We start from the raw sequence: 18,405 nt of genomic DNA on the forward strand, positions 1-18,405 counted from the left end.
GTATTTGGAAAAACACAATGCAGAACATCCATAAGAAATCTTCCTCTGAGTTACATCATAATTAACCCATATCATGAAATATAAAAATCAAAATAATACACCCGTTATTATTAATAAAAATACACAAACTAAAGTATTTTATATAGCCTGGTTGGGCTAATGGGAGTACTTCTCAGTGACAAAGTATGAAAATACCTTGAAGTGCAAGATTTAAATTAAATTAATGCTTGACATTAATTCATGTATTGAATAGGAACATGATAAGCAACTACTATGTGAAAATAAATAATTCACTGGTAATCTCAATAAAACATAAGAAATGACTTGATATAAAGTGTTTTAATGGAATTTAGACTACTCTCAGAAGTCAAGGAAGACCTCAAAAAGGTGTTTAATTTGACATCTGCAAGATGAGCAGGGTGTGATTTGAGAAAAGTGGTAAAAAAGATTGCAGACAGCATATAGATAAATAACAGGCTATCTAATGCATTAAAAATGGTTGAAGGACATTACTAATAATGATACTGATGGATGACAACCATGATCTGTTGCTAGATAAGTAATTACCAGAGTAGCACTAACCAAGATAGAGAATTGGGTTTAACTGACCATAAGTCTGCTGCATTAAAGTTCTTGTGTTTTTATATCTTCAGGTGAAAGAAATAAATTTATAAAGTTCTATTATAATATTACCATCCACATAATTTCTGAATATTGATAGTACTGGAAAGTAATTTTTCACTAAAAGTAAGGGTTTCCTTTTAATAATAATTTTGTATAGTTTATATTTGAAGGTTTAATAAAATCCAAGAAATTTGTGAGCTGATGCAAAAAAATTAAATTTTCTGATTTTTTACTGAAAGAGATGGCAGAGGGAAGTGTGTATTCAAATATTTCAAATATTTTATATCTTACTTTATAAAAATAAATATATAGCTCAACATTTCATTAATTAATTATAGAAATTTACTTTTAAAGTCTCGACTTCATTCCATAGTGTATGAAAGGTCAGGTCCCACAAGATGGCTGCTCGCTTGCTCTTTGTACATCCTCTGCCTGACCAGGCCCTGCTTCACATTCACCTTACTCACATGATTGCATCCACCTCCTAATCTTGGCATTTAATTAGTAACTGCCTGCATGATTTGCCAGACCCCTAGTTAAAGATTATTCTATTCCTTGAACCAGTAATAGCTACATTATATTAGGTTATCAACAAGAAACTTGGGCCTTTGTGAAGGTTGCTAACCTGAGAACTTGTGGGAGAAGCAACCAGGGAACCCTTCTGGTGTCATTCCCCCTATAATTGGTAGCTTCCACTTCCTATGAGTAGCAAAAATTGCTGTTTTGTCCTGCCTGCTGTCGACCACATATGATGGGTATTGCTTCAGGATCTTTGCCTCTGACTTGCAAGATTCCTTGTCCAATAAATCCTTGATGTCTTTGTCACTGACTCTGGGTTCTTTCTTCTCTCTCAAGGCTAGGCAGCTTCAGGAATGAGGTACAGCATATAATATCCTTGCTTCAGGTTATTTCCATTCCATTTAGATTTTATTATTATATTCCATTAATTTTAGAAAAAAAACCTGAGTATTTTTTGACACTTGCTATTTGGACATCTTAAGTAAAGTGGGTTTCTCTCATATTTTCTGGGTTCATGGATCAATAACATTTTCTTGTACCTTTTGAAAATATAATATCTGGTGTACTAACAACCATTTTATGGGGAAGGTTATGTAAGGATGTTGATGAAGCAAAATAAGAAAATAAAGTATGGGGATTTAAAATTAACAGTTTCCAGGGAATTCCCTAGTGGTCCAGTGGTTAGGACTCTGTGCTTTCACTGAAGAGGGCTAGGGATTGATCCCTGGTCAGAGAACTAAGATCCCACAAGCCACGTGTTGCAGTCAAAAAATAATAGTAATGAAAAAAATTTTTTAAATAAAATTGACAGTTTCCTGACAGATGGTGAACGAACAGACTCTACAATTTATGTCAAAGAGTGTTCTGCCTATATCTTCCTCAAAGAGTTTTATAATATCTGGTCTTACAGTTAGGTCTTTAATACATTTTAAGTTTATTTTTGTGTATGGTGTTAAAGAATTTTCTAATTTCATTTTTTTTACATGTCGTTGTCCAGTCTTCTCAGCACCATTTATTGAAGAAACTGTCTTTTTTCCATTGTATTGTCTTGCCTCCTTTGTCATTTAATTGACCATATGTACATGAGTTTATTTCTGGGCTTTCTATCCTGTTTCATTGATCTATATTTCTGTTTTTGTGCCAGTACCATACTGTTTTGATGAATACAGCTTTGTAGTATATTCTGAAGTCAGGGAGCCTGATTCCTCCAGCTCTGTTTTGGTTTTTTATGTTTTATGTTTTTTTCCTCTCAAGATTAGTTTGGCTATTCGGGGTCTTTAAATCACAGCAATGTCTTTTTTTTCTTTTCAGTCCATCTCCTAGAGTAAGGGAAATAAAAACAAAAATAAACAAAATGGGAACTAATCAAACTCAAGACATTTTGCACAGCTAAGGAAACCATAAACAAAATGAAAAAACAACCCACAGAATGGGAGAAAATATTTGAAAAAAATGTGAATTGCAAGGGATTAATCTCCAAAATTTACAAATAGCATGTGAAACTCATTGTCAAAACAACAAACAACCCAATCAAAAATGGGCAGAAGACTTAAATAGGCATTTCTCAAAAGAAGGCATAGAGATGGTAAAGAAGCACATGAAAAGAGGCTCAATATCACTAATTATTAGAGAAATACAAGTCAAAACTGGAGTGAGATATCACCTCACACCAGTCAGAATAGACATCGTCAAAAAATCTGCAAACAATAAATGTTGGAGAGGGTGTGGAGAAAAGGGAGCCCTCCTACACTGTTGGTGGGAATGTAAATTGGTACAGCCACTGTGGAGAACAGTATGGAGGTTCCTTAAAAAGCTAAAAATAGAGCTATCATATGATCCTGCAGTCCCACTCCTGGGCATATATCTTGAGAAAAACATAGTCTGAAAGGATACATGCACCCAATGTTCATTGCAGCACTGCTTACAATAGCCAAGACATGGAAGCAACCTAAATGTCCATTATCAGATGGATGGCTAAATAAGATGTGACACAGATATATAACGGAATTACTCAGGCATTTAAAAAATGAAATAATGCCATTTTCAGCAACATGGATGTACCCGAAGAATATCATACAAAGTGAAGTAAGTCAGACAGAGAAAGACAAATATCATATGATATCGCTTATATGTGGAATGAAAAAAATGATACAAATAAATTTATTTACAAAGCAGAAACAGACACGCAGAGAATGAACTTATGGTTAGCAGGGGGAAGGGTGGAGGGAGAGGAACAGATTGGGAGTTTGGGTTTGACATGCACACACTACTATATTTAAAATAGACAACCAATTAGGACCTACTATATAGCACAGGGAACTCTGCTCAATATTCTGTAATAAACAAAATGAGAAAATAGTTTAGAAAAGAATAGAGGGGGAGATTTCAAGGATTCAAGTAGGAAGATGTGGAGGTCATCTTGCCCCACAAATGTTTCAAGAATACATCTACAAATGGAACAAATTCTCACAGAGCACCAGCTGAACACTAGCAAAGGACCTCAGATACCTAAAAGCACAAGAAAGTACCCCCCATAACCAGGTAGGATGAAAGAAAAAATAAGGGAAAAGGAAAAGGGGAGGAAGTGGGACAGGATCTGCACCCCTGGGTGGGGAAGCTGAAGGAGAAGAGAGGTTCCTGCATCCAGGAAGCCCTCTCATTTGTGGGGAGATCAGTTGGGACAGAAGGGAAGCTTCAGGGGCTGTAGAAGGAGAGCCCATCAACCAATCTGTGACAGGCAGGACAGAGTGAGACCTACACAGGTTGTCCATGCCACAGCCCTGTGTACCCCAGCCTGAGACATGTGTTTGCTGGTGTGGACGGGGCTGGGTGCTGGAACATAGGGTGTGGAGAGCAAACCTGGGAAAGGACTGCTGTTGGCTATGAGGATACAGCCTGAGGGGATGGGAGTGAGGAAATCTGCAACAGGGAATGCTTGTGGAGGAAACCCAGACTGTCATAGAAGCAAAGCACCATTGTTGACAATGCACAAGGGGTGGGGATGCCATTTCAGGCTTTCTCCTCATGTGTTGGCCCCTGCCTCTCCAGGCACTAGGAAGAGCCCCCACCTGGGCCGGATCTCTCATGCCCATGGCTGCTAGCTCCCTGATGCACCCCATTGCCACTGGGGCTGACTCTCTTGTGCCATGGCTGGGCATTAGGAAAGGGCCCCACTGGGAGTGACCCTCTCATGCCCGTGGCCACCAGATACACTCTGCGCCCTGTCCCCACTAAGGCTCCCATGACCCCGGCCGCTGCCATCTCTGCACCCTCTCCTCACTGGGGTGAACTTGTGTGCTCCAGGGCAGCCTTGGAAGCACACACAGAGGTGGGGTTGAAAGTACAGCTGAGCCCCAGGGGACAGGCAGCTAAGAAAGAAAAGCTGAAATCTCTCCTTGCAACTGTGTAAACTGCAAGTTGACACCCCTGTGACTGGCTTTGTAAACTTAGCACATACAAAACATCTGAATGGACAAGTGTTCTGCAGCCAAGACAGGTCTAGCTTTAGCAGCTGTAGAATTTGTGGAGATATACATGTGTGGTGGTTGGGCCAGGCCAGAGTCTGAGCTTCCCCCATAGTGCCCACAGCTGGTCCAGATCCATGATTACTTCAATCCTGGGACTTGAATTCAGTGGTGGCCTGGTTAAAACAATGCCTGAGAGACACCAGTGCCAATTGCCACCCTACCCACAGTTAAGATGAGGTCAAGAGCAGTGCCAACAATGGTGTAATCTGAGAGTGCACACAATGGGTGAAAGGTGAAACAACAGAAAACACCCACAGGTGAATACCTCCAGAGAAGGAATACTCAGTGATTTCGCTTCTAGTGGGAGCGCTCCAATCCTGCCTACCTTACAACCCAGATCAGAAACACAGCAAGGAAACAGATCTTGGGCCTGTACTCCAACAACTAGGGAGAAGACTCCATCTCTGACAGAGAAGTGACAACCACAGAGCAAAGGGGAGGCTCTGCTCAATGTTCAGTCCAGACTCTGATAAACACAACATCAGTCACACTTCCTATACACTATAAAGGGTATAACAGCCAGCATATACTGAAGAAAGAGGTGGCAGACATCTATACTAAAAAAAACCCTCACACCAAAAAATATTAAAACCATGCAGGCTACATGGGGAGGTTCCCACACAAATAGCCCTACAAGACATTCTGAGGGTCTGGCATCAGGTGGAAGAACCCCCAGAGCATTCAGACTTGAAGGCCAGCAGGGCTTGAGTGCAGGAGTTCCAAAGGCCAGGGGGTCTCTGTTTAGAGACTCCACTCTTGGAGGGCACACACTAGGTCTTACATACACTGGGACCCAGCACAAAGCAGTACTTACATAAGAACCTGGGCTGCACCTACCTAGGGTTTTGGGGGTCTCCTGGGGAGCTAATGGTCAACTCTAACTCACTGTGAGGGCGAGGAAACTGGTAGAGGTAGCCCCAGGGAATATTGGTTGGAGTGAGTTCTCCTGGAGGTCCACATTTTGGTGCCAAGACCCAGCTCGACCCAACAAACTGAAGGCTCCAGGGTTGAAAAGTCTTAGGGCAAAGAACCACCAAGATAGAAACAGAGCCCCACTCAGCAGAAGACAGGCTCCCTAAAGTACTGAGCTCACAGCCACCTCAAAACACACCCCTTGACATGACCCTGCACATCAGAGGGACAAGACCCAGCTCCACCCACAAGAAGGCAGGCACCAGCAGGAAGCTTGCACAATCCCCTTGAGCAACCTTACCCACCAGGGGCAGACAGCAGAAGCAAGAGGAACTACAATTCTGCAGCTTCTGGAAAGGAGACCACAAACACAGAATGTTAGGCAAAATGAGACAACAGAGAAAAATTTTGCGAATGAAAGAACAAGATAAAAACTCACAGTTGCAACTAAATGAAAAGGAGATAGACAATCTACTGAAAAAGAGTTCAGAGTAATGATAGTAAACATGATCCAAAATCTCAGAAAAAGAATGGAGCCACAGGCTGAGAAAATACGAGAAATGTGTAACAAGGAGCTAGAAGATTAAAAGAACAAACAGAGATGAACAATACAATAACTGAAATGAAAAATACACTAGAAGGAATCAATAGCAGAATAACTGAGGCAGAAAAACAAGTAAGTGAGATGGAATACAGATTGGTGGAAATCACTGCCACAGAACAGAATAAAGAAAAAAGAATGAAATGAAATTAGGACAGTCTCAAGAGATGACTGGGACAATATTAAAAGCATCAACATTTGCATTATAAGAGTCCCAGAAGGAGAAGAGAAAGAGAAAATATTTGAAGAGATTATAGCCAAAAACTTCCCCAACATTTAAAAGGAAACATTCACTCATGTTCAGGAGGAACAGAGAGTTCCATATAGGATGAACCCAAGGAGGAACATGCAGAGATGCATATTAATTAAACTGACAGAAGTTAAAGACAAAGAAAAACTATTAAAAGCAACAAGGGAAAAGCAAAAAATAATATACAAGGGAATCCCTATAATGTAATCAGCTGATTTTTCAGCAGAAATTCTGCAGGCCAGAAGGGAATGGCACAATATACTTAAGTGATGAAAGGGAAAAACCTACAAACAAGAGTACTTTACCCAGCAAGGATCTCATTCAGAATCAACAGAGAAACCAGAAGTTTTACAGACTAGCAAAAGGTAAATCAGCATCACCAAATCACAACAAATATTTCACAGCAAATATTAAACAACAAATATTAAAGCAACTTTGCTAGGTGGGGAAAAGACCAGCAATTTAAAACAAACTTGTACATATACAGACTGTTTTATGAAAACCACATGAGAAAAGCAAACCCTAAAACTGCAATAGATACACACACAAAATAGAAAAAGCAACCCAAACATAACACTAAAGATGATCATCAAACCACAAGAGAAGACAAGAAAGAGAAAGGCAAGAAAAAAGACCTACAAAAACAAAGCCAAAACAATTAAGAAAATGGCAATAGGAATATACATATTGATAATTACCTTAAATGTAAATGGATTAAGTACTCCAACCAAAAGACGTACACTGGCTGAATGAATACAAAAACAAGACCCATATATATGCTGTCAATAAGAGATGCACTTCAGACCTAGGGACACATACAGACTGAAAGTGAGAGGATGGAAGAAGATATTCCATGTAATTGGCAATCAAAAGAAAGATGGAGTAGCAACATTCATATTAGACAAAATAGACTGTAACATAAAGACTGTTACAAGAGACAAGAAAGGACAGTACATAATGATCAAGGGATTAATCCAAGAAGAAGATATAACAATTGTAAATATGTATGCACCCAACAAAGGAGCACCTCAATATATAAGGCAAATGCTAACAGCCAAAAAACAAGAAAATGATAGTAACATAATAAGATTGGGGGAATTTAACACCCCACTTACATCAATGGACAAATCATCCAGGCTAAAAATTAATAAGGAAACACAAGCCTTAAATGACACATTGAATCAGAGAGACTTAATTGATACCTATAGGACATTCCATCTGAAAGCAGCAGAATACACTTTCTTCTCAAGTGCATATGGAATATTCTCCAGGATAGATTACATCTTGGACCACAAATCAAGCCTTGGTAGATTTAAGAAAATTGAAATCATATCAAGCTTCTTTTCTGACCAAAAATTTATGAGATTAGAAAGCAATTACAGGAAAAAAATAACTGTGAAAAACACAAATACATGGAGGCAAAACAATATTTACCAAACAACCAATAGATCACTGAAGAAATCAAAGAGGAAATCAAAAATACATAGAGAAAAATGACAGTGAAAACACAAAAATACAAAACCTAGGGGATGCAGCAAAGACAGTTCTAAGAGGGAAGTTTACAGCAATGGAACCTTACCTCAGTAAACTAGAAAAATCTCAAATAAACAACCTAAACTTACACCTAAAGCAACTAGAGAAAGAACAAACAAAACATAAAGTTAGTAGAATGATAAAGATCAGAGCACAAATAAATGAAATTGAGATGAAGAAAAGAATAGCAAAGATCAATGAAATTAAATGCTGGTTCTTTGAGAATATAGACAAAATTGATAAACCTTTAGCCAGACTCATCAAGAACAAAATGGAAAGAACTCAAGTCAGTAAAATTAGAAATGAAAAAGGAGAAGTTACATTGGGCACCACAGAAATACAAAGGATGATAAGAGACTACTACAAGCAACTGTATGCCAAAAAATTGGACAACCTAGAAGAAATGGACAAATTCTTAGAAAAGTACCACCTTCCATGACTTAACCAGGAAATAATAGAAAATATGAACAGACCAATCACAAGTACTGAAATTGAAACTGTGATTTAAAAATTTCCAACAAACAAAAGTCCAGGACTAGATGGCATCACAGCCAAATACCATCAAACATTTAGAGAAGAGCTAACACCTAAGTTTCTCAAACTATTCCAAAAATTTCAGAGGAATGGACACTCCCAAACTCATTATATGAGGCCACCATCACCATGATACAAAAACCAGACAAAGATACCACAAAAGAAAATTACGGGCCAATATCACTGATGAACATAGACTCATAAATCCTCAACAACATACTAGCAAACTGAATCCAACAACATATTAAAATGATCATACACCATGATCAAGTGGGATTTATCCCAGGGATGCAAGGATGTTTAGATATACATAAATAAATCAGTGTGATACACCACTCTAACAAACTGAAGAATAAAATAAAAATGAACATCTCAATAGATACAGAAAAGTCTTTTGACAAAATTCAACATCGATTTATGATAAAAAAAAAACTCTCCAGAAAGTCAGCATAGAGGGAACCTACCTCAACAAAATAAAGGTCATATATGACAAACCCACAGCAAACATCTTTCTCAATGGTGAAAAACTGAAAGCATTTTCTCTATGATCAGGAACAAGTCAAGGATGTCAACACTCTCCACTTTTATTCAATATAGTTTTGGAAGTCCTTGCCATGGCAATCAGAGAAAAAAAGAAATAAAAGGAATCCAAATTGGAAAAGAAGTAAAACTGTCACTGTTTGCAGATGACATGATACTATACATATTAAATCCTCAAGATCCTACCAGAAAACTACTAGAGCTCATCAATGAATTTGGTAAAATTACAGGAAATAAAATTAATGCACAGAAATCTCTTGCATTCCTATATACTAATAACAAAAGATCAGAAGGAGAAATTAAGGAAACAATTGCATTTATCCCTGCATCAACAAGAATATAATATCTAGGAATAAACCTACATAAGAAGGCAAAAGGCCTGTACTCAGAAGACTTTAAGATACTGATGAAAGAAATCAAGGATGACACAAACAGATGGAAAGATATACCATGTTCTTGGACTCGAGGAATCAATATTGTCCAAATGACTCTAGTACCCAAAGCAATCTTAAATTCAATGCAATCCCTATCACATTACCAATATAATTTTTCACAGAATTAGAACAAAAAATTTTACAATTTGTATGGAAGCACAAAAGATCCCAAATAGCCAAATCAATCATGAGAAGAAAAGAAGAGCTGGAGGAATCAGATTGCCTGGCTTCAGACTATACTGCAAAGCTACAGTAATCAAAACAGTATGATGCTGGCACAAAAACAAAAATATAGATCAGTGGAACAGGATAGAAATTCCAGTGATAAACTCACACACTTATGGTCATCTAATCTATCTTAAAGGAGGCAAGACTATTCAATGAAGAAAAAACAGTCTCTTCAATAAGTGGTGCTGGGTAAATTGGACAGCTACATGTAAAAGAATGAAATTAGAACAATCCCTAACACCATACACAAAAATAAACTCAAAATGGATTAAAGACCTAAATGTAAGACCGAATACTATAAAACTCTTAGAGGAAAACATAGGCAGAACACTCTATGACATAAATCACACAGTATCTTTTTTGATCCACCTTCTAGAGTTATGAAAATAAAAAGAAAAATATAAAAATGGACCTAATCAAACTTAAAACTTTTTACACAGCAAAGGAAACCATAAACAAAATGAAAAGACAATCACAGAATGGGAGAAAATATTTGTGAATGATTCTACTGACAAGGGATTAATCTCCAAAATTTACAAATATCTCATGCTGCTCAATATTAAAAAAGAAACAAACAACCCAATCAAAAAATGGGCAGAGGATCTAAGTAAACATTTCTTCAAAGAAGACATACAGATGGCCAAGAGGTACATGAAGAGATGTTCAGTATCACTTATTAGAGAAATGCAAATCAAAAGTAAAATGAGGTATCACCTCATATCATTCAGAATGGCCATCATCCAAGAGTCTACATACAATAAATCCTAGAGAGGGTGTGGAGAGAAGGGAACCCTCCTACACTGTTGCTGGGAAAGTAAATTGGTACATCCACTGTGGAGAACAGTATGAAGGTTCCTTAAAAATCTAAAAATAGAGGTACCATATAATGTAGCAATCCCACTCCTGGGCATAGATCTGGAGAAAATCATAATTCAAAAAATACATGTACCCCAATGTTCATTGCAACACTATTTTCAATAGCCAGGACATGAGAGCAACCTAAATGTCCATTGACAGATATATGGCTAAAGAAGTTGTGGTACATATATACAATGTAATATTACTTAGGCATAAAAATGAACGAAATAATGCCATTTGCAGCAACATTGATATACCTACATAATGTCCTACTGAGAGAGGTAAGTCAGACAGAGAAAGACAAATATCATATGATATTGCTTATATGTGGAATCTACAAAAATGGCCAAAATGAACCTATTTAAAAAACAAAGATAGAGTCACAGATGTAGAAAATAAACTTATGGTTACCAAGGGGGAAAGGGGGGGGGATAAATTGGGAGATTTGGATAGACATAAACACACTCCTTTATATAAAATAGATAACTGATAAGAACCTACTGTGTAGCACAGGAAACTCTACTCAGTACTCTGTAGTGACATATATGGGAATAGAATCTAAAAAAGAGTGGACATATGTATATGTGTAACTGAATCCCTTTGCTGTACAGCAGAAACTAACACAACATTGTAAATCATCTGTATGCCAATAAAAATTAATTTAAAATTAAAAAAAATTAAAAACAAGAATAGCTTTGAGGAAAATAGAACATTTATCTATTCTGAGTTTATAGGATTCATATTAGACTATCTGAGGATTAAAAAACTAATTTGACATCAATACTTACTTGAGAAGCAAACATAAAACCTGATGCATATAACCTTCTTACCTTGAGCTCATATATGTTCACCATGCCATACAATAAAAAACGGGGATAAAATTTCAAGTCAAAATTATTATACCATAGGGCTTCCCTGGTGGTGCAGTGGTTGAGAGTCCACCTGCCGACGCAGGGGACACGGGTTCGTGCCCCGGCCTGGGAAGATCCCACGTGCCGTGGAGCGGCTAGGCCCGTGAGCCATGGTCGCTGAGCCTGCGCGTCCGGAGCCTGTGCTCCACAATGGGAGAGGCCACAACAGTGAGAGGCCCGTGTACCGCAAAAAAAAAAAAAAAAAAAAAAAGCCTGTTTTTTTTTTAACCTAATGAGTTAACTGTTGTTGCTCAGAACCCATTAATTTCTGTGAATAATCACAGAAAAATGCTCTGTTTCAACCACGGGCAAGGTAAAAAATAGACTCATCCTAAAAAAAATAATTATTCGTATAAAATTTTTAGCTCAGTCACAGAATATCACAATGCTGTGAATATGTAATAAAATTGACTTCCTGACATAACTCAGATATTTAGTGGGTTTATGTTTGTTTGTACATCTAAATATATATATAAATACTCTCATAGATGTGTTTTATAATAAACCCCTCTGATAACAAATAAATAAATAAATAGACTAAAAACTTCAGACAGTTTGGAACTAAGGCAATCTTTAGTTCCTGGAATAATTTTTGTGACAATGGTAGACAGAAATTTATTATAGAAAATATATAAACTCAATATTCTAAATATGATTATAAAGATTGTAACACTAAAAGTGCACTCATTTATTGTACAATTAGATGAGGCATGTATGTATAAAATACCAAGCTATTTTTGATATTGCTTTTAAATATTCATAAAATGTGTTTTTGAAGTGTACACAGTTTGGACCAAAAAGTAAGTATGAAATTTGAAGACAAGGAATACAAAAAAACATTTTCCAAATAATAACATGTATTGTTCATTGTTAACTATTGACCATGTTAAAAATTTAAATGCTAAAAGCAGTGAAGTGCATTGGGTTAGAGTACGGATTTTACAACCATAATGGTTGCAATCTATCCTTAGCCTCTACCACTTCTTAGTGATGTCATCTTGAGCAAGATTCTCAACATTTATATGTGTTTATTTTTTCATCTGTAAAATGGAGCTAAACAATATTTATTGCAAAAGGTTTTGAAATTTAATGAGTTAATATATTCAAAGTGCTTACACTATTGCCTAACCTAGAATATGTTCAAATAATGACTCTATCTTAATTCAGTTATTAAGATCTAGGAGAGTTGATGTATAAAATGAATATTAAAATATATAATATTATATATGAATTAAGATAATATTAAAAATGCATCAATAATATATTATGTATTTAACAAATTACACAAATTGAACATTGATTGATTTGTGATATTAAAACACAAAAGCTGAAGCAACAAGCTGAGAAAATCTTCTTTGCAATGGAGCAATTGAGAATCACATTGCATAATGGATTCCCAGGAGAAAAATGTGAAACCAATAAACTGAACCATTTAAAACTGCACTGTACAAATCACTGGAGGGTATATTTTAAGGAGCTACCTTATAATGTGGTGATTAGTGGCCTGTAATATTGTTTACATTTTGCTCTTTTTTTGATAATTCTGGGAAAAATTGTACTTAGAATTTTAAACTTGTTTTTAATAGCCATTATAATGTAATATTTGAATTAAACTACATTCAAAACTGCAACTTCAAAATAAAATGAAAACAATAATTATAATTAACATAATTATGGTACTGTTTTCTTTCTCAATTTTACACATTAAACTAACACCAAGTTATGCATTTTTTACAAAACTTCTGGAATGTTGATATCAAAGATTTCTTTGAAAATTATGATAGAAAATATTACAGGTAGAAAATCAGTTGCTTTGGGGGAGATTCTTTTAAGTTGTTGATTTCCCCAACTTCCCTTAGCTGGCACTTACACTTTATTATGATGATGATAATAATAAGATTTTCACCTTCCAATCTATGTCCAACAAACTGCTTTCCAGTCCCTAGGCATATAGTGATCAATTCATGTCAAAAATAATTTTGACATTTTACTATCAAAATCCACTTTTTGGTTATTAACAAAATTCACTAAGCACAGTTAAGCTTAATAAAGGCAGTAAAACTCTTACTCACTTTTTCCTCCATAATAATGTTTTTAAAAAGGACTATTTTGATGTTAATGTCTCTGAACTTAACTATGATAATAATTACTTTTCTTTATAGTATAATTTTTTTCTGAGGAATAGCTGCATTCAAGATATTTGCAGAGGCAGAAAGAAGTTAAAGTGCCTTACATACAGCTATTGAGACAGGAGACAGATGGGTCTCAGGCTGAGCAGCTGGATTCTGACCCTGTGGACAGATACTCCAAGATAAAGATAATGGCAGGAACAAGGTGGAGCTGAGTCCTTTCCAAATAAAAGATAAAGAGACCACATATTTCTCATTCTTGAGGTCAAGGAGGCCTCCCAACTACACATGTGCAGAACACCTTGGGGTTCAAAAAGGGAGGGGATGCCACCCCATTATAGGTAGTGCCAACCTTCCCATAGGCCTCTGCGCTGGAATCCATTTTGGCTGTGATGCATCCAAACACAGGGGAGGACCCTGAATTAAACCAAATATGGACTCAGAGCAAGGCAAAGCAAGATGATTGGCCAGAGGAAACTCAGAAGAACTGCCTCATATAAGTGATTTAAACCACCACGAAGATGTGACTCTTTTCTGAACCTGCCCATATGTGTCTATTCACATGTACTTTTTTCCTCCTAATAAACACTTCACTTGTTTCACTACATTCTATCTCTTTGTTGAAATTCATTTCTTCAAAGAACACAAGCCAGGGCCTTGTCACTAGCCACTGTAACACAGTGGTTAGGAGTCTAGTGGTTAGGATTCAGTGCTCTCTCTGTCGCAGCCTGACTTAAGTCTCCGGTCAGGGAACTGAGATCCTGCTTCAAGCCACTGCAGGCCTAGGCCACCTGAGATCACTATCAATACACTGATTCATTTATTTAACACATAACTGAAGGTACACTGTTGGGGACTGTGAAAAACAGAAAAAATACAGCCTGCTGTCTATGAATTTACAAAATTTTGGAGAAAGAACATATGAACACAAGTTTGATAGAAAAAGTTGAATATGACAAATATTGTAAGGGAAGTATTTACCACATTCAAAAGATTAGAGATATATTCCCAGGTGAAAGATTGTGTCAAATTTTAAGGAGATAAACACTGCAGAATAAATATGATGAAAAGCAAAATTACAGAAGTAAGAGCATTTCCAGTTGTGACAATGACTGACTTAAGAGAAATAAAAGAGACGTGAATATGCAGATCATGTGGGCAACAAAGTGCACAAGTTAATTAGAGCACAGAATATGGGATAAAACTTGAAGAAATACATCAACAAAATTAGGATGGAATGAGATTTTTGACTTCCTGGATTACCAATGACGTGTTCTTGGAGTTGTTCAAAATGAAGCTTAAAATGGTGGCACAGAGTGTAAAGCCAAAGTGAAAGCTAAATCAAAATTAAATAGGGGCTTCCCTGGTGTCGCAGTGGTTGGGAGTCTGCCTGCTGATGCAGGGGACGCGGGTTCATGCCCCGGTCCGGGAGGATCCCACATGCCGCAGAGCGGCTGGGCCTGTGGGCCATGGCCGCTGGGCCTGCGCGTCGGGAGCCTGTGCTCCACAACGGGAGAGGCCACAGCAGTGCGAGGCCCACGTACCGCAAAAAAAATAAATAAATAAAATAAAATAAAAATAAATAGTTTGATTTTATAGGAATATAAGCAGTGCCATTGTATAATTTCTCTTAAAAATTAGTAGTTTAAGATTGGGAAAGAAAGGGTAAACTTCATATCATATATCAAATGGGAAATTTTGGCTTTTTTTGTTTTTTTTTAGCATTACTAGTGTCGACTTAAAAAAATGCACAATGTGTGAGTTGTGATTTAAGTTTTATTTGGGTCAAAATGAGGACTGCAGCCTGGGAGACAGCATCTCAGATAGTTCTGGCAAACTGCTCCAAAGAGGTGGCCGGGGGGAGGTCAGTATATATGTGATTTTGGTGAAGGGGGAGTACTTGCAATCAAGCAAATATTTTTTTGCAGAAGATTTCTGCTAGTCACAAGGAGCAGTCATCACCATGAAGGATTTTAGTGTTTTTCTAGATATGAGGAGATACAAGAATTGGGCTCATAAAATCGGTTCCTGAAAATATTTAACTATCTGAAACTTGTTCTGCCAGTTTCTCCCAGAGTACAGAGTGCCTCATTTCAGCTCTTCACCCTGAACTCCTTTCAGGAGGGTGTTGCAAATCAGCAGCTGCAGCAGCACATGATTTAATCCCTGTAGAAGTAGATGGCAAGCGCCAATTGTAGTTGACACTAGTGTTAGGCTTTGTGCTTCTTACAATGGTTATTCAAAATATTATCCACTCTTTTCAGTGACATCTAATGTGTTGTGCTAACATGAAAACTGGAGTCCCTGAGAGTAAAAAAGTCATCTTTTCTTAAGGTAATAAGGAAGTGTTGGGTACTTTATTTGATACTCAACGTGATCATTGTGATAGCTAATTTAGTGCACCAATTTGACTGGTCCAGAAAGTACCTAGATGTTTGGTCAAACATTATTCAGTTCATTTCTGTGAGACTGTTTTGGATGAGATTAACATTTGAACAAATAGACTGAGTAAGCAGATTGCCCCTGTCCCCATCCAATCAGTTAAAGTCCTGAACAGAATAAAAAGGCTGACCCTCCTGTGAGTAAGAGGGAACTATTCCTGGCTGACTGTCTTGAGCTGGAACATGGACATAGATCTTATTCTGCCTTCAGCTCCAACTAAAACATCAACTCTTCTTAAATCTGGAGCTTATGAGCTTTCAGCCTGGAAATACATTATCAGCTTTCCTCGTTCTCAGGCCTTTGGACTCTAATTGTAACTACATTGTCAGCTCTCCTGGGGCTCTAGCTTGCTGACTGAAGCTCTTGGGACGTCTCATCCTCCATAATTGCATGAACCAATATTCTATTGCTTGTGTTTCTCTGGAGAACCTTGACTAATATAGTAGTGTAAGGGCAAATACTAATTTAAAATAAGAGGCTGAAATCTATTGTAAGGGACTCATCCTTTTCTTAGACTATTTACTTTGGAAAACTTGTAAGTTCTTTCTCAGTTTCCTTAAAATGTATGTAAATCTTTTTAAAAGGTAAATAAGACTTTACTATATTATTGTCTCAGGAATGTCTTTCTCGGAGATCTGGAGACCATCTCTTTGAAATGCAATCATTAAGGAAGATAGTGCTTTGATCTCCCAGTCTGTGGACTGGTAAGAACCTAACTTCCATGAGTGCATCCCACCAAGTTGCTAACCTATCTCCTGTCATAAAGATATGAGAGGTTTATTTTTCCTGTGGATAAAGCCAATTCACAAACACCCTAATTACTCCACAAAACCCTAATTACTGAATGAATCTATGATAAAGTGTGTGTAATAAATGATACTCTGTCTTGTTACTTGAGGACTGGTTATTGTTTATGTTGAGACTAAGTAAGTAATGGAATGTATTTGCCTGAGTATATAAAAAGGTAAGATTTATTTCTGTCTTTGAAATCTCTTAGAGGATTGCCAGTGATGTGCCTAACATTCTGGTTCAATGTTTATTCAATAATAAAACTGTTTTCTACCTATGTGGACTTTTTTTTTTTGACTCAATTTTCTGAGTTTACAGGATATTTTGTTTTTAGTTATATTTCCCCCAAAATAACATAGTTTTAGGGCTGGTTGAAAGATACAACCAAATGGAATGAGATGGCTTTGGTTGACCTGGATACATTTAATTATATTGTAGGTGGTAGCTGTCAATGAAAAAATGTTGCCTGCTATATCAGTAAACAAAGGCTGTTGCAGCCATCAAGCCACCACATTACAGCTGCCCTAATGGTAAGCCCTGAGGGAACTCAGGATAGAAACACGATGCCTGTCATTTAGCAGTCAACTGCTGCAGCCACCCTTGATAGTGCACCCTGAGGAGACCCAGGATAAGAAAACACAGGATACTGACCCAGATAGCTGAGGTGCCTATCACCTGAATGATTTCAGTGAGCTCAGACACTTGCATCTTTCCATATATAGAAAAGCGCTAAATTCCTTAATTTGAGATATCTGGTTTTCCTTAATTAACAGTAATCTTTATGTTCTGACTACCTGGTCTTTGTTACAAAAACTCCTACATATCTGGGATCCTCCCTTACCTCTTTGGAACAGTTTCTCAGAGCTATCTAAGATGCTGTATCCCAGGCTTAAGTCCTCAGTTTTGTCCACCAAACAAAATATAATTCTCAACATTTAGGTTATGCATTTTTTTCAGCTGATATAGCAAAGGAAATGATATTAAAATATTAACAGAATGAGGGTTTGAGGTACCAAAAAGGAAGAGGCTGGAATATAGTTTGAAAGCATTATTGATCAGAAGGGAAGAATGATAATTGTTCTCATTGAAATATTGCTTTAATGGTACTGTTTTCTTTATCTTGTCTCTCTTGATGTGAGATACAGATTTTATAACCTGGTGTGGTCATTTAAGACTGCTTTGTTTTGAATAATAGCATTTCAAACAACAAAGTCCTATCAGAGGACATGTATTAAGAAAAAGTCTTGAGAAAAAATTGAAAACATAGATTAAAGACGTTTAATACATGAAATTGTTTAGTTCAACAACAAAATTTTACTGGTTAAGAAAACTGGTGTCTAACACAGTGCTGGGAACATATTTCATGCTAAAATCATTCTCCTGTATTTAAAATATGCTTTGGCATTTCCATTCTAAATACAAAGTAAAGCATAAGTGGGGAAGCATAAGTTGGAATGATTCAAATAAGTATTACAACACTAAAGCAGCATCCTTTGCACTCTCTTGTGAGGACACCTCTTGTGTCTTGTTGGTTTGAGTCACTGTTAATATCCTACTTGTCAATAGACTTATAA

The sequence above is a fragment of the Lagenorhynchus albirostris genome, chromosome 18 (assembly GCF_949774975.1).
Source record: "Lagenorhynchus albirostris chromosome 18, mLagAlb1.1, whole genome shotgun sequence".
In the NCBI taxonomy this organism is placed as follows: Eukaryota; Metazoa; Chordata; class Mammalia; order Artiodactyla; family Delphinidae; genus Lagenorhynchus; species Lagenorhynchus albirostris.